The sequence below is a fragment of the Antechinus flavipes genome, chromosome 3, assembly GCF_016432865.1.
Source record: "Antechinus flavipes isolate AdamAnt ecotype Samford, QLD, Australia chromosome 3, AdamAnt_v2, whole genome shotgun sequence".
NCBI lineage: Eukaryota > Metazoa > Chordata > Mammalia > Dasyuromorphia > Dasyuridae > Antechinus > Antechinus flavipes.
The window spans coordinates 378,407,224-378,432,670 of NC_067400.1; the positions used below are offsets into that span (position 1 = coordinate 378,407,224).

Here is a 25,447-nt window from a genome sequence, read left to right on the forward strand (position 1 = left end):
TTTGTGACTCCAAGCCTACTGTTCTCCTTCATTGTCCTTTTGCCACTTAGTTCAGAATTGAGTGATCATCTCTGGGGCCTGAAGACTTTGTGGGAGATTCACTTTCAACTTTGGAATAATAGGCAAGTTCATGGTTAACCCCTACTGGTCGAGTTAGACTTCTTGTTCTTTGCTAAGTGGGGATGAAGGGTTTATCTGGTCTGAGTTGAAGAATGGAAAATAATAATATTCTAGGCAGCTTTTCAGATAGCCCCTTATTCCTGTCTTCAAGCTAGCAGACAATAGTGTCAACCCAAGAGGAAATAATGTTGATTTTATATGGTTAATTGCTTATGAACTTCCCCTGGGCCAGGGAGAGTTGGCAATCTTTTTTTTTTTTTTTTTTAAATTATTCCTTATCTAAGTTCAGGACAATATACATGTAGTGTTCAGCTTATCCAAGAAATATGTAATATTTCACTGACATCCATGATCTCATATTCCCAGAAGCCATGAATGAAGTAGCCTGTAGCATCATTTGTACTTCAGTGATGGACAAGAGTTTGGAGCTTAGTCCAAATGGAATTAGTCTGCAGAAACCAATATACTTATATCTTTTGAAAGTGTGGTTCTAGGCTGGTTTTAAGCTCTTGTGTCTACATTTACTAGTGGTATCACTAGTGGTATTTACAGTGGTATCACTGAGAAAGCTAAGTAGAATCACAAATAAACCAATGGATCTGAATTCAAAGAGTTCAAATCTAGCCTTAGACACTTACTAGCTATGTTAATCTGGATAAGTCAATTTACCCCTGTCTGTGTGAGTTTCTTCTTCTTCTTTATCTTCACAATTGTTACGAGAATGAAATGAGAAAAAAATATTTGTATAGTGCTTTGAAAACCTTAAAATGCAATGTTAATTTCTCTGAGTTTTATTCTCTGTATCTGTAATATGGGGGTATTACTTTAGATACCATTCGTATGGTTGTTGTAAAGAAAATTGCTTCTTAAGCTATAAAGGTCCATCGAGAAAGGGACAACCAGACAGTAAACATTCATTAACCCCCTGCTATGATTTCATTGGTACAGAGAAATCCCTGCTGGAGAAATGTCCTCTACCAATATAGAATGATACCTTTTTTTTTTCAACTATAGTACCTAGAGGTACTAATTTGCTCAGTGTCTCAGGTTGGACTTTTACCTATGTATGTATTTTTGGCTTTGAAAAAAGTTCTTTATCCATTCTGCATCATATCTTAAAATCCTGCATAAATGTGATAAATGAATGCTGTCATTATCTATCTTCATTAGGTGGTTTGAGGTAGGATTGGGCTAGTGACAGATTCATGTTGAAAAGCCTGGGGCATATTTTGGACTCAAGGTAGAAGCAATTTTTCTACTGCTAAACTTTTTTCTTTTTTCTTTGATTTGAGATCTATGATTTCATCAAGTTAAGAAGCTCCATGTGAAGACTAATATAGGTGGACAATTTCTCTGTAGTTTAGAATTTAGAGAGCTATCTAGAAAAGTGTACATTAAATACAGTGTCTGGGGTACAAGTATGTAGCAGAAATGGAACTAGTTTGCTTACCCTTAAATCACATTGCCTTTTACTTCTAAAGTTGGGAAATAGGGATTGGTGGGATAGTACTTGACTTTTGTTCAGATGCTAGATGGGAATCAAACATCCTGCTTTTTCTTTTTCTTTTTTTTTTTCAAACTCAATCCATGTTTTGATTTCCTTCCCCCTAAAACTGCAGCCATGCCTTCTTTCCCTAATGTTATTCACCTTTCTTTTTGTGCTCTGCCCTGGATATCATGGCTGCTGCCGCCCTGCTTGTAGGCCTGTTTATGCTGCAGGCACCTAAATGGTGGAGCTGCTGTAGAACTTCTTTTGTAGCCCTATCTTTCCATCACCAGATGCCCCTTGCTGGAGCAGGAACTGGAAAACAATAAGTCAGGACACACATTTACAGGAATGGGAAGACACATGTTGGCTAGAAGGCGAAGCAGAACTGATTCTGTGACTGCCACTGGCCTTCATTACTTAATTCAGCTTCTACAACTAATAACCTCAGGGTAAGCAGAGGCGTTCATGAACTTGAAATTTTTTTTCATAATTATATTGCAATATAATTGGTTTCCTTGTTATTCTTTTGTTTTTAGTGTATTGAAAACATCATTCTGAGAAGGGAGCTATAGACTGCACCAAACAGCCAAAGGGATCCATATTACAAGAGAGTTTAGGAACCTCTGAATTAAGGAGTATTTGCCTGGCAGGCAGGTTTCTGATTGCTTGGAATGAAAGCTTGTTTCTCCAGACCTGTGGGCAGCTTGCCTTACTCCACATCAGGGAAAACCCATTTAAATACGGAAATCTGTACATTCTAGACAGTTCAAGGGTGTGTAAGTCCTGCCCTCCTGTTCTAAGCCTCTTCATGTGTGTAGATTTTCTGTTCTTTTCTTCCTCTCAACTGAGACAACCATCTCTCCCCCAGCATAGAAATTCAAACCAGACAGGCAAGTCTGAGGAGAGAGAACCAATGTTATCTCTGGTTTGAACAGTGCTTTTACTGTTCCATTGTTGCAAATGAATCATTCAGCCTCCTTTATGACAGAATAACTGAGACCCAAGAGAAGGCAGGGAGGCTTTCTTTTATTTCAGATGGCCTTTGGATTCTCTTTTCCTGTTATAAACTTAATTGCTTCCTATGTGTTTGTCTGACAAATAGGGCCCTGTTACCTTCCACCTGCTTCAACCCAGGGCCACTAATTCCTTCAACTTTGCTTTATGGACAGGAGGAAGATTTTGACTGATATAAAACATGTTTGCTTCTCTGGCTTCATTAGAATCAAGCATGTATTGGGCATAGGAGAGAGTGTATAAAGAGGGAAAAGGAGTATTATGGGCTTTTCAGGGGACTGAGGTCCATCTGAAGGTATTTGGAAGTTTTTATTCATTAAATGCTAGCTGATAAACAGAAAGCTGCCCAAAAAGATAGGGTAGATTCATGACGTTATCCCTAAATTGAAAAAATTCAGACCCAATGCCTTCATGATGTTTTTGTAGCTTTAAAGGAACTAACTCATCCTGGGCTTGTTGCTTTGTATTATGTTTCTTTATCTTGTTGCTTTTATAATCTAGGCTTCTGGAAGACAGTAATTGAGAGTTTATGAAAACCCCTCCCTGTTTTCAGACTATTGCTTAATGAGGACTAGGATACTTTGCTCCAGGCTGTCTGTTGGCAAAAGTGATCAGATCCTGGGAATGTTTTTTAAATAATAAGAATACATATTTACTCTCAGCATTTGTTAGAATTTGATCCACTGGTGTGTGGCAAGTAAAGAAACTCGGGTCTTGAGTATCTTTTTTTATTTAAGTTGTTTTTTTTTTTCAAACATCTTAAAAAGAAAAGAATCCTTTCCTTTTATGAGCTTAATAGCCCCTGTAAAGAGTGCCTTCTAAAACCTGATCTCAGTCAATCAACAAACATTCAGGTGACTACTCAGTGTTCCCATTGTGCAAAGCACAAAGAATGCAGGCAAAAATAAAATTGTCCCCCCTTTCAAAAAGCTACCCGTTCTAAAAGACAGAAGTGAAAAGGGCCATGGTATGGGGGACAGCTAGTTCAAAGACATGGAGATGGGAGGTGATGTGCGGTGTCACTTGAGAGTTGCAACAAGAAAATTAGTTAAACTGGCCCAAAGGCATCAAACTTAAGGGTAGGAATTTGATTAAAATGTAGTTGGGAATGTTTAACAAAATAAGTAAAAATATGATACAAGATTGATAATATTAATTTGTAGTTTTCTAAGTTTGCTGCTTAACAGGGATCATTTCAAATTGAGTTTAATGCCATTAGATTGAACCATACTCTGTATAAAATGGAGTAACTTAAAAATAAGACTGGAAAATTAGGTTGGAGCAAGATGGTAAAGGGCTTTCTAAAAGAGAAATTTCTATTTGATCTTAGAGGTAATAGTTAGCCACTGGATTTTATTGAGAGGGGAGTGGTATTGTCAGATGTGGTTTGGGGAGGTGGGCTGGAAATCCTCCATAGAAAGCCTTTATTGAAAGTCTGAGGTTGAAAACCTTCCCTTACATCTAGACATGAAAATTTTCATGAGTTTCTCATATTCACTGTTATCAACATTGTATCTAATCTTATCTATTTATTAATAGTGTTTGTCCATTCATAGTTGTCACAACACAGAGAATTTTGGTTTGGAGTCAAAATCTCAGCTATATAAAATCCTTAGTCTGATTAACCTCCCTGGTCTCTCCTTTTTCTGTAAAATAAATGAGTTGGACTAGATAATCCTAAAGTCCCTATGATCCTTCATGTTCCCTTTATTACTGTCACTATGTACAAATGTTAGCTCCTGGAGAGTCTGGGATATTCCTGCACATAGCAGCCATCCTGGAGAGACATTTAGCATGTGAATTTTGGTGATGACCATATTAACTGCAACATATGAATCACAGCTTCCCATACTTCTGTGAATTTCTGATGTCATCAGTGTGGCTACTTTCTCCCCCAATCTCCATTCATGCCTTCTCCTTCTGTGTCCTCCCATTAAGCCTCCTTAAAAGAGTCTATTATGTAGGCTGGGATCTTTCTTCTAGGTCTTTTGTTGTTGTGGTTTGTCCTTGGTTTTTGAAGGGGACCATGATACGGGGAGGTAGTGCCATGCCAGGTAAAAGAGGGCGGGATGTGCAATCACCAGCCTCAGTTTCTCATAAGTGCTCTTCCTTCACTCTTGCTCTGGTGACTGGTCAGCTTACTTTCCCATAATGCAGTCTCCTAGACAATATCTTCCATGTCATTTCTTGCACATTGGTTGCAGGTAATAATAATAGCATGGATTTACATATTTTTTCATCACTATATTGTGCTTCTTATGTATTTTCTCACTTGATCTTATCTCTCTGAGATAGGTATTGCAAATATAATCATCCCCATTTTTCAGATGAAACAACAGAGGGTCAGAAAGGTTAAGTGATTTGCCCAGTGACTTATCACAGGTGAGGATTAGAGTTGGGATCTGAACCAGCTTCTCATGTCTAGTCCTTTGAACTAAGGATAAAACTCTGCTGCATTTGAATTTCAGGAGGGTTTTGCACAATTCTGTGGTCAGATATTTTCACTTAAGCTTGCTTTGTTGGCACAACAACAACATTTCCAAACCCTATATTTAAAGTTGTATTTAAGATTTATGCCAACACCCTATATATCTTGCTTGCTAAGCTTTTCCTATAAGATCTGTGTCTATAATTGTGTGTGTGTGTGTGTGTGTGTGTGTGTGTGTGTGTGTTGTGTACAAGGAGGTGGGGGAGGTTGCTTGACTTTTCTCAAATGGAAATTACCAATGAGAGTTAAGGGTTTATCACCTACGTTATTATACTGGGTATATGGGAGACTATTGAGCAGAAAGACATTTGGAGAATGATCTGCAAAGTATCATACTTGCCCAACAGGGTAGAACTTGAGGTGATCTTTACTTGACCCTGAAGAAGGTTCTATGCATGATTCATTTTAATGCATTTAATTTAGGCAGTCTGTTAACACTCTGAGAACTTTTGTTGACACCCAGACTCTTAAGATTTATAAGATGATGAGGTGGGATTTTTTTTTTTTTTTGTCATCACCTACATCCAATATTTACTAGGTCAGTCAGCAAGCATTTATTAAATGCTTATAATGTGCCAGGAACTGTGTTAGCTGGCAATACAGTGAAGAGCAAAGAAAGGCATTTTACTGATTGACTATAGGGTTTAGAGCTCTTGAACAGAGGGGATTGATATAATTGCAAAATTATTGTTGGATTTCAAAATAGGCATTTGCTGTAGGTTTAAGTGGCCCCAAAGTTACATTTTGCATTATAAATTCTATTCTTATACCTTCTCCTAGAAGGGGATCCATCGTTACTATGTTGGTTCAGGGCCTTATCTGGTCATAATCTGCCTCAAAATTTGAATGTTGCTGTGGTTGAGTTACAGCAGGGCCCCACCCTCCAGGAATTTAGTCTAGAAATCCAACAAGGGAAATTCAGATTGTTAGAAAATCACTGTAAAATTCTATGATAGCAGAAATTTCCATATAAATTTCCAAGCATCTCTGTTCAGGACTATTTGCCTAAAGCAATATTTGACCAATATTAAGGTACAAGAAGATAATTTGGATGGTTGTGATGGAGTTTTGATTCATTTTATTCACTAATAAAAAGTTTAATAGGATATGTATGTTCCATACAACAAATATTTATTAAGTACAAGGCATTAAGCATTTTGTAGAGATATGACAGTCCTTACCCTCAATTAATTTACAATTCAATGGAGGAGAGCATTTCATTTACATAAATAATTATTCAAGGGTAGTTATATCAATTAAGGGGAATGGGGAGAGCGGGGATCACAACTAAGTACCTAGAGAAATTTAAGGATAGGAAAGTCAATTTCATTATCAAGAAAAAGGTGGAACTTTAGACCTTGATAGAAGGGGAAGGATTTCTATATTAGATAGAACCCAGAAGAAACATAGATCTGTTTATGTCGAAAATGAGATTAGAGTGTTAGATATGGAAAATGAAAAGAGATTACTCAGCAAAGACCTCCTTTTAAAATGGATTTTGAAGTAAAAAAAAAATCTATAAAACAGAAATCTTTTTTATTTCTAATGTTGGTATTGATTCAGATGAAGAATGAATGATGTCAGTTCCCATGACCTTAACACATGCCACTACCTTTCACAGTTATTACCCACATTAGTCAATAATATTTATTTACCTCATTGGATCTAAGTACTAGATTACATAAGTGATATCCAAAGTAAGTGAAAAAACAGATCAAAATTGAAAGAAGAGAAACCTCTTTATTCAATATTTATTGAACTACTACTACATGATGTGATACAACCTCTTAAATTTTCTTCTTAACTTACAAGTGTATTTAATAGCTAAATAGTATAGTAGATGGCACTATTTGATACCTAAGTGGAGATTTGGTAGCTAGGTGGAAAACTGGGATGGGAATCAAGACAACCTGCATTCAAATGTGGCCTCAGACATTAGCTATGGGCTTCTATTTAATTAACCTTGCCTACCTCCATTCCCTTATCTATAAAGCAGGATATTAATAATACCTCTCATTTTTGTGAGGATAAAAGAGATAGTATTTATAAAGAACTTTGCAGATATTAAAGCACAGTATAAAATACTAGCTAATAATATTTTAATCTCTTTTTTTCTTATTCTTAACCTCAGACTATATCTTTTATCACTAATTCAAAAATATATAGCTATTTTTCTATCTTCTTTGAGTTGGAAGTATGAATACAACTTTAAATATAGAGTTTGGGGATGGTAGGCTGAAAAATAACATTGATTTATTTGTTTTGCTTTCTGCTAGCCTGAGAAACCTGTTTCATCAGGTAATGAACAACTGTTCTCCTCCCAACTAGTAACTTCCAGGGAGAGATTACTCATCCTATCATTAAAATTCCTCCAAACCATCTCTTCCTCTTTACATTGGATTAAAGTTTATATTGTTGACCAGTAGACAGCCATTATAAGTCAGAACTTTGATTTGGCCTTTTTTCTATGAATATATTTTTTGAAATGCAAGTTTGCCTTCCCAATGTTGAGAATGTATTATTCTGGGAACATTTCTGTTTTAAGAAGTTCTATTTTTTTTTTAATGTTAACCCAAGGGGATTAGGGGAGACAATCTCTAAAGTCTTTTTTAGCTCTAAGCTATGTATGGTTCTAGTGTATGAATTTTCATTTGCTATTTCTTTTTACATGGCATATGCATAAAAGTAAGTGAAATTTGTCAAAGAACTTCTGAATAATTATTGTGGCAGAGTGTATGGCAAAGAAGGCTTCCTTATTTAATATTCTTAGTATTATATTATAGATTAAAATATATTGGGACAACTAGATGATGTAGTGGATAGAATGTTGGGACGGGAGTCAGGAAGATTCATCTTCCTGAGTTTAAATCAAGTCCTAAGCATTTACTAGCTGGGTGATCTTGGGCAAGTAATTGAATTGATTGCCTCAGTTTCCTCATCTGTAAAATAGTTGCAGAGGGGCAGCTAGATGGTGCAGTGGATAGAGCACCAGCCTAAAGTAAGGAGGACCTGAGTTCAAATCTGGTCTTAGACACTTAACACTTCCTGATCCTGGGCTTAACCCCAATTGCCTCAGCAAAAATAAATAAATAGATAGATAGATAGATAGATAGATAGATAGATAGATAAATAGCTACAGAAGGAAATGGCAAACCACTCCAGTATCTTTGCCAAGAACCCCAAATGGCATTGGGAAGAGTAAGACACAACTGAAAAATAACTCAACAAAAACAGAAATTAAAATATATTACTGTTAATGGCTCCTCACTTTCATGCTCATATTTGTATGATGGAGTATGAATAAATGGTAGAAGATCTCACGTTCAGTTTAACAAATTCCTAATGTATATAAAGCACAGTGTTCTTTGTGTCAGATGATCACTATGTGTATGCTGCTTGGCAGATCCCTGATCTTTATTGAATATCTTGATTCATAGATATATTGAAAGGGAGAGATGGACTAGAGATCTGATATATGTGTGTGTGTGTGTGTGTCTGTGTATCTGTGTATTTATGTAGAAGTGTATATGTATGCTTTTATATATGTATATAGTATATATGCACATATTCTAATATGATATTTATATATGCTTATATACTAACATATGATACTTTTACACATGTATGTATATTAATAAAATAATACATACTAATATAAATAATATATTCTATAATAATATACTAATATATACTATATTTATATATGCATATATGTTATGGGCCAGAACTTTGAATTTCTTACAAGGTACTAAGTGGAATTGATGAGACAATGGTTATTTAATTTAGCATGGTTCAGTATGATTGACTTAATCTTACAACAAATAATGGTTTCCTAGTGCTATAATGATTGTTTTATACTCTGTCGAGCATATAAGCTAAGAGCCTCAGCTAGGTTGGTTGAGAGGCAGAGAAGACAAGAGAACTGGAGGCAGGAGCTAAAGAAGACAAGTGCACTAGAATCTCTTGGAGCCAAGGAGATAAAAATTCATTTCACCTTCAGTCAGGCTTCTAGTGGCTGGCCTGGTCTCCTGCACTTCCCCCACTGTGACCAAGGCCAGACTGAAAGGCTCTCCAGAAAGCTGCCCAGCCCCAGGCAAGGAGACAATAAAGGATTTGGACTTTAACACCTGGCTGTTCTCATGGTGATTACTGAACTGAAAGGAAGGCTGCTCCCAGACACCCCCAAGAAAACCAAACCAAAGAACGTTACACATATATACTAATATATTTGCTTATATACTTTTATACCAATATATGTATTCATGTATGTATATATAAAGCATTTATTGCAACTGATTGCTAAGATTTTATAATTAGTTAGTTTTTTTTCCCCTGAGGCAATTGGGGTTAAACGACTTGCCAGTCAGTTAATTTTTTTGATGTTAAACTTCAATCCAGATTTGTATACTCTCTTCTTTCCCCTTCATCAAGAGGCTTCTTAATTATCCTTCACTTTCTGCCTTAAGAATGGGATCAATAATCTCTATAATCTGAGATTGTTGACAATTTTTCCCAGCAATGTTAATTCCAGTTTTGGATTCATCCAGCCTAGTATTTTGCATGATGTACTCTGCATATAAGTTAAATAAATAAGGTGACAATATACATCCTTGTCATACTTCTTTGCCAATCTGAAACCAGTCAGTTTTTCCACACTCAATTCTAATTACTTCTTGATCCACATACAAGTTTGCTCAGGAGACAAATAATTTGATTTGGCACTCCCATCTCTTTGAGGACTTGTCCCATTTTGTTGTGATCCACACAGTCAAAAGCTTTCGTGTAATCAGTGAAGCAGAAGTCGATTTTTTCTACAACTCCCTTGTTTTCTCCATTAATCAGTGACTGCTGGCAATTTGGTCTCTAGTTCCTCTGCCTCTTTGAAAAGCTGCCTGCTCTTCTTGCCATTGTCATTGCTGAAATCTAGCTTGCAGAATCTTAAACATAATCTTACTGGCAGGTGAGATGAATATAATTGTTCAATAATTTGAACATTCCTTAGCATTGCCCTTCTCTAAGAGTAGGATATAATTGATCTTTTCCAATCCAGTAGCTACTGTTGAGTTTTCTGAATTTGCCGGCATATCTTAACAGCATCACTTTATAAGATTTTTAAATAGCTCAATTGGAATTCCATCATATTCACTACCCTTATTGTTAGCTATGATTTCTAAGACCCACTTCAGTTCATTCTCTAGGATGTCTGGTTGTAAATCAATAATCACACTATCATGGTTAGTGATGATATTAAAATATTTCTTGCATAGGTCTTCTGCATATTCTTGTTTTCTTTTCTTAATCTATTCTACTTCCCTTAAGTCCCTTTCTTTTTTGTCTTTTATCACTCCCATTTTTGTATCCTTTGACATCTCTTAATTTTCTTAAGGAGATCTCTTCTTTTTCCCATTCCATTGTTTTCTTCTTTTTCTTTGAATCATTCATTTAAGAAAACCTTCTTATCTCTCCTTGCTAATTTCTGGAACTATGCATTGTTTATAGTTCTTCTGGCACTCTATCTACTAGATATAATCTCTTAAATCTATTCATCAGTTCCACTTCATATCCATAAATATATAATTTCTTACAAATATGTAACTTCTCAGATTTGGAGAAATTTTAATTCCAGAAAACAAGAGGAACACGCTTAAGCCCAAATAATACAATAATAGTGTCTCAGTCTTTCTTGATCTTCTCATTTCTGATAATCTGGATCCTTTAGTAGAAGGTTTTGACTTAGACATTAATTTGTACCATCCCTTCTAAGCTACCTCTCTAACTTGACAATAATAATTTTGGACTTTAGGAATTACTTTGCAGGAGTAACTATTCTCATAGCTTTCATGGTTTTCCTGTGAGTTTAAACACTAGCCCCCACTGGTAAGCTTACCTTAAATAATTAGCTAACTTTAATAATTAGTTAAATATGACTAGTTGGAAGCAAAAGTATTTACTAACATGGAAATAGCAAGAACATTACCTATATTATATCTTTTCCTCCCCTTCCTCTCCAAATTCCCTTTCCCCCAATCTGGAACATACTCTTTCATAAATATACACAACATTTGCAGGAAAAGCACAAAGTTGAGAGTATACTCTTAATGAGGCAGCCATATAAAGGACATATGTCACTAAAGCAACTTACACCTTCAGACTGTAGAACCTCTGTCCTTTTTCATGGTGCTCCTGTGCTGCTTTTTCTCCTTGCTGTATCTATATTGGGTAGGTTGTTCAGCTGTGCTCCCTGAATTTCCTCCTCTTCACAGCTCAAGTCTCAACTGCAAGAGCTAGTTATCTCTTAAATTCTTACTCTATTCTTTTCTCTGTGATCATAGATTGCATTCTTTGAAGCTGCTTCTTGTGTTCATCTTCTGGTCCTGCTATCTCCTAGGTGAGTAGCTCCACTGCAAGTTTCCTATAACCTCTGGGGAAGAAAGAAAGAGAAAAGGGCCCATACTAGTAAAGGTTTAGGTATAATTTGTACCTATAACTATAACTTGCAACACTGAATTCCTATTCTGAATGCTCTTCTAGCTGGTAGACTTAGTTTTCCTAAAGTTCAGTAGGGAATGATTGATCTTTTGCTAGCTAATGGCCAATAGCCATTCTAATTCTATTGAGAGAATTTCATATTTTGTAAAGGTACAACAAGGCAGGGCTTTGCCCCTTGTGCTAATATTTTATTACCTAATTATTAAAATGTTGAGTTTGGACAGTTATACTTCAGGAATCAGCAGGTGCTGTAAATCAGGGATTGATGCATTTTGTTTTTATTGTATAGACTTGAGAAAGTGATAAAGAAAACAGGAATATTGTGGATTAAACTTTTTTTTAAAATTTAATTTTATTTAATAATAACTTTGTATTGACAGAATCCATGCCAGGATAATTTTTACACAGCATTATCCCTTGCAATCACTTATGTTTCGTTTTTTCCCCTCCCTCCTTCCTCCCCCCCCTCCAAGATGGCAAGCAGTCCTATATATGTTAAATATGTTGCAGTATATCCTAGATACAATACATATTTGCAGAACCGAACAGTTCTCCCGCTGCACAGGGAGAATTGGATTCAGAAGGTAAAAATAACTCAGGAAGAAAATCAAAAATCAAATAGTTCACATTCATTTCCCAGTATTCCTTCTTTGGGTGTAGCTGTTTCTGTCCATCATTTATCCAATGAAACTCAGTTAAGTCTCTTTGTCAGAGAAATCCACTTCCATCAGAATACATCCTCATACAATATCGTTGTCGAAGTGTATAATGATCTCCTGGTTCTGCTCATCTCACTTAGCATCAGTCCATGTAGGTCTCGTGGATTAAACTTAAAAGGATGTCTTGCAATTTTTAGAGAGCCAATACCTGTTGTTATCTGTTACCTAGTACCTGTTATCTTCACCTTTATTTTCTATGATTATATTAACTGGGAGGAAGGAGAGAAAGGGATAAAGCAGTTCCTTCCACTACACAATCAACAATGTCTATTATTAAAAAAGCTTCATTTTATATATTGATTCTGCTCCCCTTTCTTATACATTAGAAGATTGGGGGCATTAAAATATGTGCTAAGTTCTGTGATAAAAGGGCTAGTTTTTAAATTTTGTTTTTATTTTTTATTTTTGCAGGAAGTTGGGGGTTAAGTCACTTGCCCAGGGTCACAAAGCTATAAAAGGGCTAGTTTTATAAGTGAGAACATGCATAGGAAATGAATAGATCCAGAAATCCCTAATTCTTTATGACTTACATGGCAGGTTCTTTGACCAATGATAGGATCCTTCCCTTAGGGAACAAGAATAGTCTTACAAGACTAGATTAGTTGTTTAACCTAATGACTTAAATTGCTACTGACTGCTTTATTGTTAGTTTTCTAAGTTATGAGGCTTCTAGTGGCATAGACCCACAAGATTGCTCCGGGGACACTTAGCTTTGTTCCCTGAGAGAAGAGACCAAGAGAACAAATACACAGGGGGAAAAGTTCTTAAGGAGTTCAGACCATAATGACTTGTCTGTCTCACAGTGCAAAAAGTTTCTTTTTCTTTTTACTTATTTATTCTGTGTTAGCAGAATTATTTTGAAGGAGATCACAAGAAAATCCAGCTAGTCCTCAAGGCTGAAATACACAACTGATTGAAAGCATCCATGTCCCTGCTTTTTCTTTCCCACTCCTGAGCCTCTGTTCTTCTGCTCTTTTAAACAGATAACCCTGTCTTAGAGGCAGATTTTTAGACTGCAAACTTCTCCAGGGTAAGGGGGATTTGCTCTGATCCAGGGGAAAGTAGTACTATACACAGAGTGCCTTAATAGATGCCCTTTGACTGACTTTATTTTTATGAGGTGCATGATTTCTGGATTGAAATATATGGGCTGCACGATAACAAATGCAGGGGAGACACACCAGGTCTTTAATCCTGGTCATGGCCGAGCCTAGTAAGAAAGATGGTGCCTTCAACCTTAAGGCATTCTGATAGTATTTTCTTTGATTTATTTTCTTTTTCACAACCAAGAAGCAAATAAAATATTTTATCACCTTTTGGGTAGACTTGGTGTCTTTTTCTTTATTTCATTGCATTCTAGCTCTATAAAACCCCCTTCCCTTTCTATTTTTAATAATTTAAGCATAGGCATCTGCTGGTTCTTTTACATTTAAACTCAGATCTATTTCTCATGCAAGGTATTTCAAGCTTCAAGAAAAGCAGCCCTTTTTGTGTGCTGAAAATATGTGTGTCTGAGATGACATACAACAGACAGGGAGAGGCTTTGAATAATAGCTATAAAAACATGTCTTTGAATGTCATCCTTGTTGAAGCAGATATTTAAGAAGATGTTAGGCATTTAGGGATTGGGGAAGAGAAAAATAGTTTTTATGTATTGGTTTAAGGGCAAAAAGGACTATTACAATAATAGCTCACATTTATATAGTCTTTTAAAATTCATAAAAAATTTTTCCCACAACAATCCTGTGAGATAGATAGTATAGGTTATAATTATCCTCATATTACAAATGAAGAAACTAAGACTGATGACAGCACAGTCATACCATTAGTGTCAAAACCCAGAGTCTTGGGACACAGTTTTTTCAGTTTCAAATCTTTTCATTGCAATGTGCTGAAAGATTGATAACAATCTACTCTGAAAACAAATTGTTGTGAAGATTGTATTTAGAAATTAATTACAAATCTCAATCTATGAGTTACTTTACTAATGAAGAATTCGAAAAGATAAAATGAGTGAGTGCATTTCAGTGCATGCTAGGTTCTTTGTTTTAACAGCTACATACATCTTGGAAACATAGCTTTGCCACTTGTTTTAGTATTATTGCTTTAGTTAAGTTATCAATAACAATGGGTTCTCAAGGTAGTCATCTTGATTGCAACATTAACTACTTTACTATACATGTTAACAATAGTATAGTGTAACTAATAGTATTAGTGATAGAAATAGCAGAAGTGTCTTTAGGTGAGCAACAGGTGGCTACATAAAATTCAATTTCTTATTGAATTGTAGTTGAAAAACAAAAGCAATTGCTAGCATTTATATAGCACTTTAAAATTTGCAAAGTTCTTTATAAATGTTTTTCTAAACCTCATGGCAATTCTGTGACCTTAAAATCATAGATATGAAACTGAAAGGGAGCCTTCAAGAGGTCATCTAGTGCAACTCCTTCATTTTACAGTTTAAATAACTGAGGCAAACAGTGGTTAGATGGCCTGTCCAAGTTCAGACTTGTGGGAAGCATAAGAAATGAGATTTAGCCTCCAAATGCAACAATCTTTTCACTTGTAACATTATAACTGCCTCACCTGGTAGTTCTTGGTATCTTTAATGAGCTTATCTGAGCACCCCCTGCACTATCCCACTTTCTCTCTTACTATCCCCACTTGAATCACAGAATCTCAGAGTTGGATGATGCTGAAGAACCAGCAATGTGACTGAGAAGGACTGATGAGAGAGATAGGAGAACCAAGAGAGAATAGAATCAATGAGACTCAGAGAGGAAAGAATATCCAGAATGCAGAGAATGGTCAACAGATACTGAAGAAAGGTCAGCAAGTCATTTGGTTCCATTGCTGGTCAAGTCCAGATGTTATAAAGTCAAAGACATATTCTTATAGTTTCTACTCATTGGTTTTCATTCTATAGCCTACAAGTACAAAATTTCTACTCTTTACTGATAGTCTCAGATTTTTTTTTTTGAAGACCATGGTCAAGTTATTTTTAAGTCTTCCCTTCTCTAAGAAAAATATTATTTCACTTACCTCAACTCTTGGTTCTATGATATAATATCCAGACCTTTTACCATTGTGATAATTGTTCTCAATAAACAGTTATTTATTGCAGTTCACTGGGGCCACAGAGATAAAAAAAACACCATCCCTGTCCTCAAGGAACTCAACACCAAGGGGAAAATAACACATATGTGTTAGTAGGTAAGTGTGATAAAAAGTGTAGGTAGAGTTCCATGAGAATAAAGTAGAGACCCAGTAAGACTATACTGGGAACATTTGAGGAAAGGGACTATTCTCCCTGGAAGAACCAAGAGAATGTGGCACCTGATGTTCAATCCTAAAGTGGGGGGAAGGAAATAAGCATTTATATAGTGCCTTATATGTGCCCAATACTTTATAAATATCTCATTTGATCCTTATAATAACCTTGCAAGGTAGATGCTATTCTTACTCTCATTTTAAGGTTGAGGAAGCTGAGAAAAGTTAAGAGGTAAAATGCCTCGCTCTGGTGGACAAAGCTCATAAGTGTCTGAAGTTGGACATGAATTCAAGTTTTTATAACTCTTGGTCTAGCACTCTACCCATGCTCCACTTAGTTGCCTACCACATTTCCTTGAGTAAGATATTCATTTGAAATATGGGGGATGGCCTATGCAAATGAAAGGAGGAAGGAGATGGCATCTCAGTTTCAGGCCAGTGGTAGTTTGGTTTGCTAGGAAGGCAGGCAGACAACAAACATTTATTAAAACACTTCTTGTATACTAGGCACTGGAGACATAAATACAAGCAAAGAAGAAAAATGAATATGGTGAGATAAAGCAAAGTATGTTAGAGTCAGATTAGGAGGCTCTGAAGAGCCAGGCTATGATGAGTTTTTTTTTTTCCCATTTGTACCAAAGTATACTATTTTTATCTTTATACAAATCACAAATGAAAAAAAAAGATATTTAATGGAACAGTATTAAGGGTAGAGCAATATGGCACACCACTAAAGATTTTCCTTCATCAAAATACTTTGCATTTGCTATCCAACTAGGTAGAAATTCATTTTTGTATATTATCTTCCAGTCCACATTTCTTTATTCTGTCCACAAAGATTTCATGAGAACTTTTGTGAAATGACATGCTGATACTGAGATGTATCTTTGGCATTTCTCTTATCTATCAGACTATAGGGATACAAATGAACCTGTGATTTCATTGGTCTAGGATTCCCAGATAAAGAAACTCCCTCTGATGTGGTAAGATGATACTTTCTCTGGGACTTATGATCTTGGTCTTAGAGAGTTACCCAGAGCAATGAGAATTTAAACAACCTGCCCAACTTAAATAATCAATAGAAGTAGCATTTCAATCATTTTTCCAGTCTTCAAGGTCAGCTCTCTAACCACTATGCAATATTACCTCATATCAGACCATAATAGTATTTAAAAAGTAAAGGAGGTACCCTGGGCAAAACAGCTAATATTGACTCGTTATAATCATCTCTCAATGTCTATAAGCCAACTATTCAGTTACCTATTCCAGAATTTTCCCAGACTTTAGTTTTTAGAATTTATTTTTGTTCCTGTTTTGAACATTGCCATTTGCCTCATCTTGAGGTGTCATGATTTCTCAGAGATGACTAGCCATAACTCTTCAATTGTGTCAGCAAGTTCTTTCAGTGGCTGGACGATGATTCATCTCAGCTTGTAATCTGGAGCTCATTTGAAGCAGAAAGATAGGTGTTCTATTATTAACTCCTTGTCTATCCTGGACCTCAATTAATGGTCTGTCTTCTGTCCTTTTCAGCTTGAAGCCTTTTGCTCCTTCATATTTCACCTTGTTGCTATCTCCAGTACAAGTTGGGTTTTCTCTGTGTTTCTTAGAAAATAAAGGAAGCAGTTATTTTTACCTGTTCTCCCTCAATTCCTGGTTTAGTGTGACTGATCAGCTTCTACCGAATGAAATCTTTTCTCATTCTTTCCTCTGCCTCATAATAGGATTTTGTTTTCTCAGTTGCTATTTGAAGGGAGAATCACAGCACTTTCATTTCTTTTAGAAGCTAGAGCAGATTCTTAACTTGGAATCCCCAGACACTTAGGGATCTATGAATTTCAAAGAATACATGAATTTGAATGGGAAAAAAAAATCTTTGTTTTTACTAACCTCTAACTGAAACTGAACATTTTCTTTTATTATGAATATAAGCAACAAACCTTTTAAGTGTGTGACTTTATCACTATTAGAAATCACAGTTATTTTCATATTACATTACAGATATTATAGATATCTTGAAATATCATTTATTCTCATCCTGACTTTTAAATTAGTATAGTTATGAGGGAAACCTATTATTTGATATGTATATCACAAATTCATTTTTAATATTTTAGTAATTATTTCAATATGCATTTTGGGGTAATCCTATGTATTTCATTTTATGCATTTAAAAATATTCTCAGAAGAGACTCACAGACATCACCAGACTTTTGAGGAGGGTTCATAATACACAAAAGATTAAGAACTCTAATACTTGTGATATTTCTTTTTGACCTGATTGTCTTTACCTTTAACTCTGACATTAACCTTTATAACTGTAAATAGATCCCTGTAACTTTGGTTCTCTCATGAGAATATAGTATACCTGTAGTCACAATTCCCTTTCCTCATACCCTAGTAATATAGATGGAAGACAACATCATACCCTCACCAAAGGAACATCACACACACACACACACACACACACACACACACACACACACACTGTATTAGAAACCTTCCTCCCTCCCATAATACACTTATTATAATACCTTTCTGTTATTGCTACATTAGAGTTCAGATGACACTTTGCCAGATCTCTGGCTAGAAAATACAACTTTCTCTTTATCCTTATCACTACCTTCTACCCAGGTACCCCCTCCCTCAAAAAAACTCCTCCACAGAAAGCATAAAACACTTTGGGTTGAAATGTCTCATCTGTTTTCATCCTCAGTAGAATTATTTTTGAAGGTCTGAAGTGAATCGGTTCAGCTGTGTTTGTATTTTCTGGAGCATGAAAAATGGTGTTTCATTTATTAGTTGGGGAAGAGATGGGAACCAGATGCACAGCTTGGCTTTTCATATTGCAGGTGGAGTTGGCAGCATTGGCAGTTAGAGAAATGATCCTCAAGTTTGTGAGCAGAGTAAATCGGATCAGCATTACAGAGAGGGAGCAAACTTGGAATATGGTAGTACCATCTTTATGGTTACATTTCTAATTGTACTACATTTGTTAGAAAATTGCTTTTATTTTTCTATCATTGGACTTTTCCTTCCTACTTCTTTCTTCCAAGTTCTCTGCCAGTTGGCTGGGATGGGCAGGAACTCTCTAAATTGGTGAGGCTTCTGCCTTTAGTTTCATGGCAGGCAAGAGATGTATTTATGACATATAGTCACCTTGCTTTTGTATTCTTCCATCTGGCTAATTCCTGCTGTCTCCCATTCTCCTTCACTTTGAAAGCCAGAGGTGTCTTTATTTTTGGCTAGGAAAATACATGTAAATTATTTTTAAGTAGCACTGGAACAACTCATGAATTGCTTTTTGGCTTAAAGATGGAAGAGCTTGCAAAGTTAGCAGTAGGACACTTTCCTATGTAATATCTAAGGGATTGGAACTGCTAATAGCTGTGAACAAATTTTTTGCCTTTTGGGTATATCATTATCCATTTGCTGCATTGAACTGCATGAGCAGGCATATTTGCAAAGCCTTATTTAGAGAATTCATAGAATTTTATCCAAACCTACCACCTAAAACAAAAATGAGTAATTCTACTGTTCTACTGTTTCCCTATAGTATGGTTATCTTTTCACAATAAAAGATCAAATTTACTTTCCAGTTAAACTCAACAAACACTAATACCATAGGATTATACATTTACAGCCCAAAGGGACTTTAGGAGTCAAGTACAATCCCTTCTTTTTTTAAATGAGGAAACTAAAACTTGGAAATATGAAGTGATTTGCCCAAAGGCATTCAGGAAGTTGCAGGGATGGGAATTGAGCCCAGATTCTCCAAATCCAACTGTCTTTCTATTACCCTGCTTTGCTTCCCCAATTATTGTCCCCATTTTTACTGCTGGGCAAACTGAAGCCTACAGAGATTAATTCAATTGCCTCTGGCCATAAAGCCAGAAAATGTCAGAAGTGGAATTCAAATTTTGATCTTTCTGATGGCAAATACAAGAATGTTAAATCTGCTCAGTATATCACATGTTTATATTAGATTTCAAAGACTATCCCCAATTTTTTTGTTGTTGTTGTTATGACCTATTATGGGATAAACAACTAAAGACTCAGGAACAATAAGAAATACTTTGGGCCCCAATGTGACCTGTACATTTTTTAAATGGTTTGTTGAAGTCTTTTTTAATATTCCATTAACTTTCTTCTATGTATCTCCCCATTCGTCAAAGAATCTAGAACTACAATATTGTTCATATTCTGAAAATAAAACTTATTTCAAAGGTGACTTCTTATTTGTCAATCCTCTTATTGCATCTTCCTTACCCTGCCATTAAATTACTTAAAGCAGTCTCTTTTATTGGTCCTATCAGAAAGGTTCAAAACATTTTTTTCTCGGTATCACACAACTAATCTAAAATCAGAGGCAGAAAGTTTCCAGGATATGACTTAATTGGTTCTAAAGAACACAGACTAGAGTTAGAGGGCACCTCAGCATATGCACAGAATTTGCATTCCATGACATGCAAATCAAATCAAAATCCCACAACCAGCAATAAGTCACTGAGAAAATTTTTTTTTTTAAATTGGACACTTTCTCACTTGTGCAAAGATTCTGCATATAGGATCTTTGAAGCTATAAAAATGTTTAATGAAGTACTAAGAAATAGCGTACCTTCTTGTTCAACCTAGCAATATTGCTTTCCTAAACCATTACTAGTATGCCCTGTCAAGAAATTCATCAGTTGAAAGACTGGCCTTCCTGAAATGTGCTTTTAGGCTTCAGAAACAGGATGAAGCCTATTTTCTTTAAAACTTTATGCAATGGGAATTGCTTTTTAACTAGTGTATATAATACACGGCATTCTCTTAACTTTCAGATACTGACCTACCACCGTGACAAGGGAAGCAACATTTCTCATCATTTTTTTTTCCATAATCTGTCCCCTTTTAGTCCTTCCCTTGTCCAACAATTCTTTTCCATTTCTTCAAGCTATGATTTTATGAAGTATTTAAAAGGCTTGATTTCCTTTCAGTTTTTGTATCTTTTCTCACCTCTAAGTGCTAGTCTTTCAGGAAGTGGAGAAAGGAAAGCTTATGCATCAGGTTACAAGAGAGGATTAGAGAAAGGTCTCAATTTCTAGGAGCATAATTATGGGTCTTCAGTGGGGATTAGTATGTTTTACAATTATGCAGATGACTTTCCACAGCAATATAAGATATTTCACTTCTCAAATGTAACCTGTAGATATCTACAATATGGTACTGTCTGACAGTGCTATTATGATTGCCAAAATTTGGAACTTTAGCCTGCAAGTGAAAGATAAAAATGGTTTGTTATGAGGGCATATTAGATTGAAATAGAGTTATGCTATTGCTCAGTTTAATTGGTATAATATAATCGTAATTTATTTTGCCATGTCTATGCCTGTGTACATCCTTGATTAGAAGGTTAATAAATATTTTTCCTCACTCTCCCCCCCCACCCCAGGAAGGGGGGGGGTGGGATTGGTTTTGGACATCTAGGAGTTCATCATGAAATCATGGATAATAGAAAATTAACAGGAAATCTCAGTCTCCATAGAAGGAAAATTGTATGATGAGAGTAAATAAGATGGGACATATTATTATTTTGGAGGAATGAAAAAAAAGGAGTTAATTAGGGCAACATTGAACAACTGACTTTTCTCCCAGCCCAGTTTCTAACATCGTAGGTGAGGGGCAGGTAAAAAGCACACCAGGGTCTCAGAGATTCCCAGTTTTTTTTTTTTTTTTTTTTTTTTTTGTGTTGAACTTCTATATCAATCTAATGAACTCCTTTCCCAGAATAATGGCTTACTACCTGTATTCATAATTGAGGGAAATGCTAAATTTGAGTTAATAAAAATAAACATGTAATTTTTTGCTCATCCAAATGCTCCACCTAAAACCTATCCATAAATGCAGGTTAAGAAGCTCTCTTAGATAATATGCAAAAATGTTTCTTTTAATAAGTGTGAAGAAGTTTTTATTCAAGTCTGATGGAGTTAAAGGAAATTTGTCTCTGAACAATCAGCCATGCTCTTGGATACACTAGCTAAGGAATCCTGGTCCATTTGAGAAGTTTCAAGGAATGAAACCAAGCTTTGTCGGCAAAAAAAAAGATAACCACAGATGAAAGGACCCAGTCCTTGAGAGGAATTAATTCTCATGATTGTGGATGAGGAGAAGATTTTCCTCTCCTTTCCCTCATCTATCTTCAATATGGCAACAGTTGCCATCTTGAGCATGCATGTGTACACATAGATATACATTAAACATCATCTAAGACATATGTGGCTAAGAAAAGCAGCTGACTGTCTTAGAGACAGAAGATCCATGTTCAGTTACCAATTATGCATGCCATTTTTATGTGACCTTGGACAAATTGTTATTTCATTTCCCCTTAGGCCTCAGTTTATTCATCTGTAAAATGAAGAGTTTGAACTAAATGATTTTTGTCATTTTTTCTAGTCCCAACATCCTATGATTCTAAAATTCTGGGGACAATTTAGGAAAAATGCACAAAAAGCCAAACAGTTGGACAAAGCATTTAGCTGGGTTGCAAAAGTTAATAAAGCATACATTTATTGTAGCTCATATCCCCAATCCAACTAATCTGTACATTAACCAGATGTTAATGTTAACTCCTGAAAGAATAAGCAGAAATTAGCACCATGGTTGTCACTATGTTGAAATGTTCAAAGAATAATGTACTCTCCCTTGTCAGATTTTTCATCACATTTTTCATTTCTCTCTTTTTTTAAAGTTTCATCATAATTTGTGTACCCACTTCTCTCCCTCCATTAAATTGCAAGCTTTTTGAAAAAAGGGTCTCTAGTGCATTTGTGCATTGAATCCACTGGCCTATGAACTCTGTAAGTAGGCTCTTTGAATATATTTGTTGAATTGAGGTGGAGATAATTTAGTAACAGAACTTGCAAAGAACCTCTCCTGAAGTTGCTTTCATGAAATTTAGCTTTTGACAAACAAGCCAGTATGACTTGCTCAGTTTTGTATTCAGGTTTTCTGTGTCACTGCTGTTTTCCTTGGGTTTCTCATTTGACCAAAGGATCCATCAAAATGGTTTGGATATCCCAGCAAAAGAGGTCTAGCCTTGGAGTCAGAAATCTTGAGTTCAAATCCCATCTCAAACACTAGCTATGATGGAGGATTCTAGGAAGATGGCAGAGTAGGACAGTATATCTCAATCTTTCCTGATTTATCCCACAAATAGAACAGATTTGAACATCAGCGTGAACATAGACTTGTGAAAAATCCAAAAGATGTGGGACAGAACAAGAGGCCTACTGGGGCAACAAAGACAGACCCCAGACTGGGGATTCACCAGTGTGAAGTACAAATACCCCTCTAGCTAGCTCAGCAGAAATACCATGTGGGAACTCCCAAGGCTTGCTGGGTTTGACTAGAACTTCAGCAGGAAACACAGAAAATTTTATTTCCTGGATTATTTGTGGAGTTGGGGTCTGAGTTTGGGAAGACTGAGGGAATCTTGGCTGATTAGGAACACCAGGCCCAGCTGTGCTGCAGGGATGGGACTCTGGGCTAGAAGGAACAAGCATACTCTTGAGTGCAGAAGCAGTAGGGCAGGGACACTGCTGGCTGTGGGCACTTGCTGGAGGGGGGAGTTTTTGGTTTGGGGTTCCAGGTCAGAGTGGAGAGTTGAAGTAAAGCTAAAGGCACCATCCCCTGCCCCACAATTAAAGGTGCTCACACTAATACTTCTCATTTAAAAAAAACCAACCATCAAAGAAGAGCTCCACTATAAAAACTTACTATGGGAATAGGGAAGATCAGAGCTCATCTTTAGACCACTGAAGTAAAAAAAAAAAAGTTCCTACCCCAAAGAGTAACTTGAAATGGCTCCCTGCATAGAGGCAATTTATAGAAGAATTCAAAAAAGAATTGAAAAATTAAATGAGAGACATTGAGGAAAAACTAAAAATAAAAACCATTCAAGAAAACAAGATTGTGGATAAATTAGAAAAGGAGAAAGAGTCTTAAAGATGAAAATTAAAATTGGGCAAGGAACAACTAGGGACCAATGAATAACAAAACAGAATATAATGAAAAAATTGAATAAATTATGAAACATTTCATAAGAAAAACAACAGATCTGGAGAACAAATCAAAAAGAGAAAATATAAGAACAATTGAACTACCTGAACACTGTGACCAAAAAAAAAAAAGAACCTTGACAGGAAATAATCCAAGAAAATTGTCCTGCAGTGATAGAGGAGGAGGGGAAAAAAAATCCACTGATCATCAATTCAAAGAGATTCTTTGTGGAAAACATATAAGGAATATTATTGCCAAATTTAAAAAACCCTAGGTCAAAGAGAAAATTCTGTAAGAAACAAGAAAAAAAAGCAATTCAAATATGCTGGAGCCACAATTAGACTTATCAGGGACTTATCAGCAGCCATAAAAAATGACCACAGGTCCTGGAATCATACATACCTGCAATCAAAAGAATCTCTGGCCTATGGCCAAAAATATCATATCCAGCAAAATTATTCATAATACTGAATGAAAAAAATATTCAACGAACTTGTAGATTTCAGGATTTTCTTTCAATTAAACCTGAACTTAATAGGAAATTTAACAATATCAATAACAATATCAAAGATCAATCTTAAGGAACTTAACATGGAAAAGTTGCTTATTTTTTTTACATGAAAATGAATAACATATGTGTGAGATTGTCAGTAATGGGGTAGTTCAAAATAAAGATTGGGGCAGAGTTAAGTAGACTCTAAAAAAAATCAAAACCACCTAGAAAAAGGTAAAAATAATAATTATGTTATACAAATGAGGTGCAGAGGAAGAATAGACACAGAGGCATGAAAAGGGGGAAGAGGCCTCATTATTCTGAAAACCTACTCAGCTAGGGAATGGGTTAAATGGGCAACAATATATATATATATCATGAAAAGTGTAGCATCCTCCAAAATTTATAAAGAAATAAGGAGGGAGGGATGGGGCAAGGGAGAAGCAAAGAGTGGGGAAGAAGATAAGGAAGAGATCCATGGGTAGGGGCAATTTAAGTAATAGCAAGGCAAGTTAAGGAGCAGAATTCAAGCAAAAGAGATAGCAGGGATAGGAAAGAGGAGATAGATCAAACTTAAAAGATTCAACTAAGAGAGAAATCTGCATTATATGTCACACATACTGATGTTGGTTTGGATGCATATTTGCATGTGGGTTGATATGTGTATATTTAGATATGTATGCATGTTGCTGTATGTGTGTGTATGTATAGATGTATGTATGTGTAAGTAGGTCTGTATGTGGATGTGAATGTATATGTATATATGTGTATGTACATGTGTACATGTATATATCTATATATGTACATAGCATATATCTGTCCTTAACTATAGCCTGCTTGGGGGAGGTGGGGAAAAAAGAATAAAGTTAAAAAAAAGTATGCAGGGGCAGCTAGATGGGGCAATGGATAGAGCACCAATCCTGAAGTCAGGAAGACCTGAGTTCAAATCTGCCCTCAGACACTTAACACTTCCTAGCCATGTGACCCTGGCCAAGGCACTTAACCCCAATTGCCTCAGGGGGAAAAAAGTATACAGCTGAGAACAAAAGAATAAACTAAAAGGAAGCCAAAAAAAAAAAAATGGACACATGAATATAATTTCTTCTACTCTCATATATCCTTTCTTGAACAGGTAGGTTATTGCTATATATTTTGAATTTTCCCTGAAATGTTCTGCTGGGGACTTGACAATGTTCTGTTTTGTCTTGTTTTATTTTTGTCGTTTTTCTTTTTTTCTATTTTGTTTTTTAAAAAAATAAAATGAATTAAAAAAGCAACACTAGCTGAATTCACCTTATGTAATCACTCAGCTCTTCCAAATCTCA

The 25,447-nt window shown here is 35.8% G+C and overlaps 1 protein-coding gene across 4 annotated transcripts in view; it reads left to right on the top strand.

Moving 5' to 3' along the window:
• The window catches only part of LYPD6B (LY6/PLAUR domain containing 6B), a 217,819-nt gene that overhangs the window by 144,625 nt on the left and 47,747 nt on the right, over positions 1-25,447 (top strand). Inside the window, exon 5 of one of the 4 annotated variants that reach the window (XM_051985857.1) lies at positions 11,444-11,499. The exons of the other annotated variants lie outside the window; for them this stretch is intronic. The gene's annotated coding sequence lies outside the window, so the exon portion shown is untranslated. The remainder of the gene's footprint in view (positions 1-11,443; positions 11,500-25,447) is intronic. 4 annotated transcript variants of the gene reach the window in all.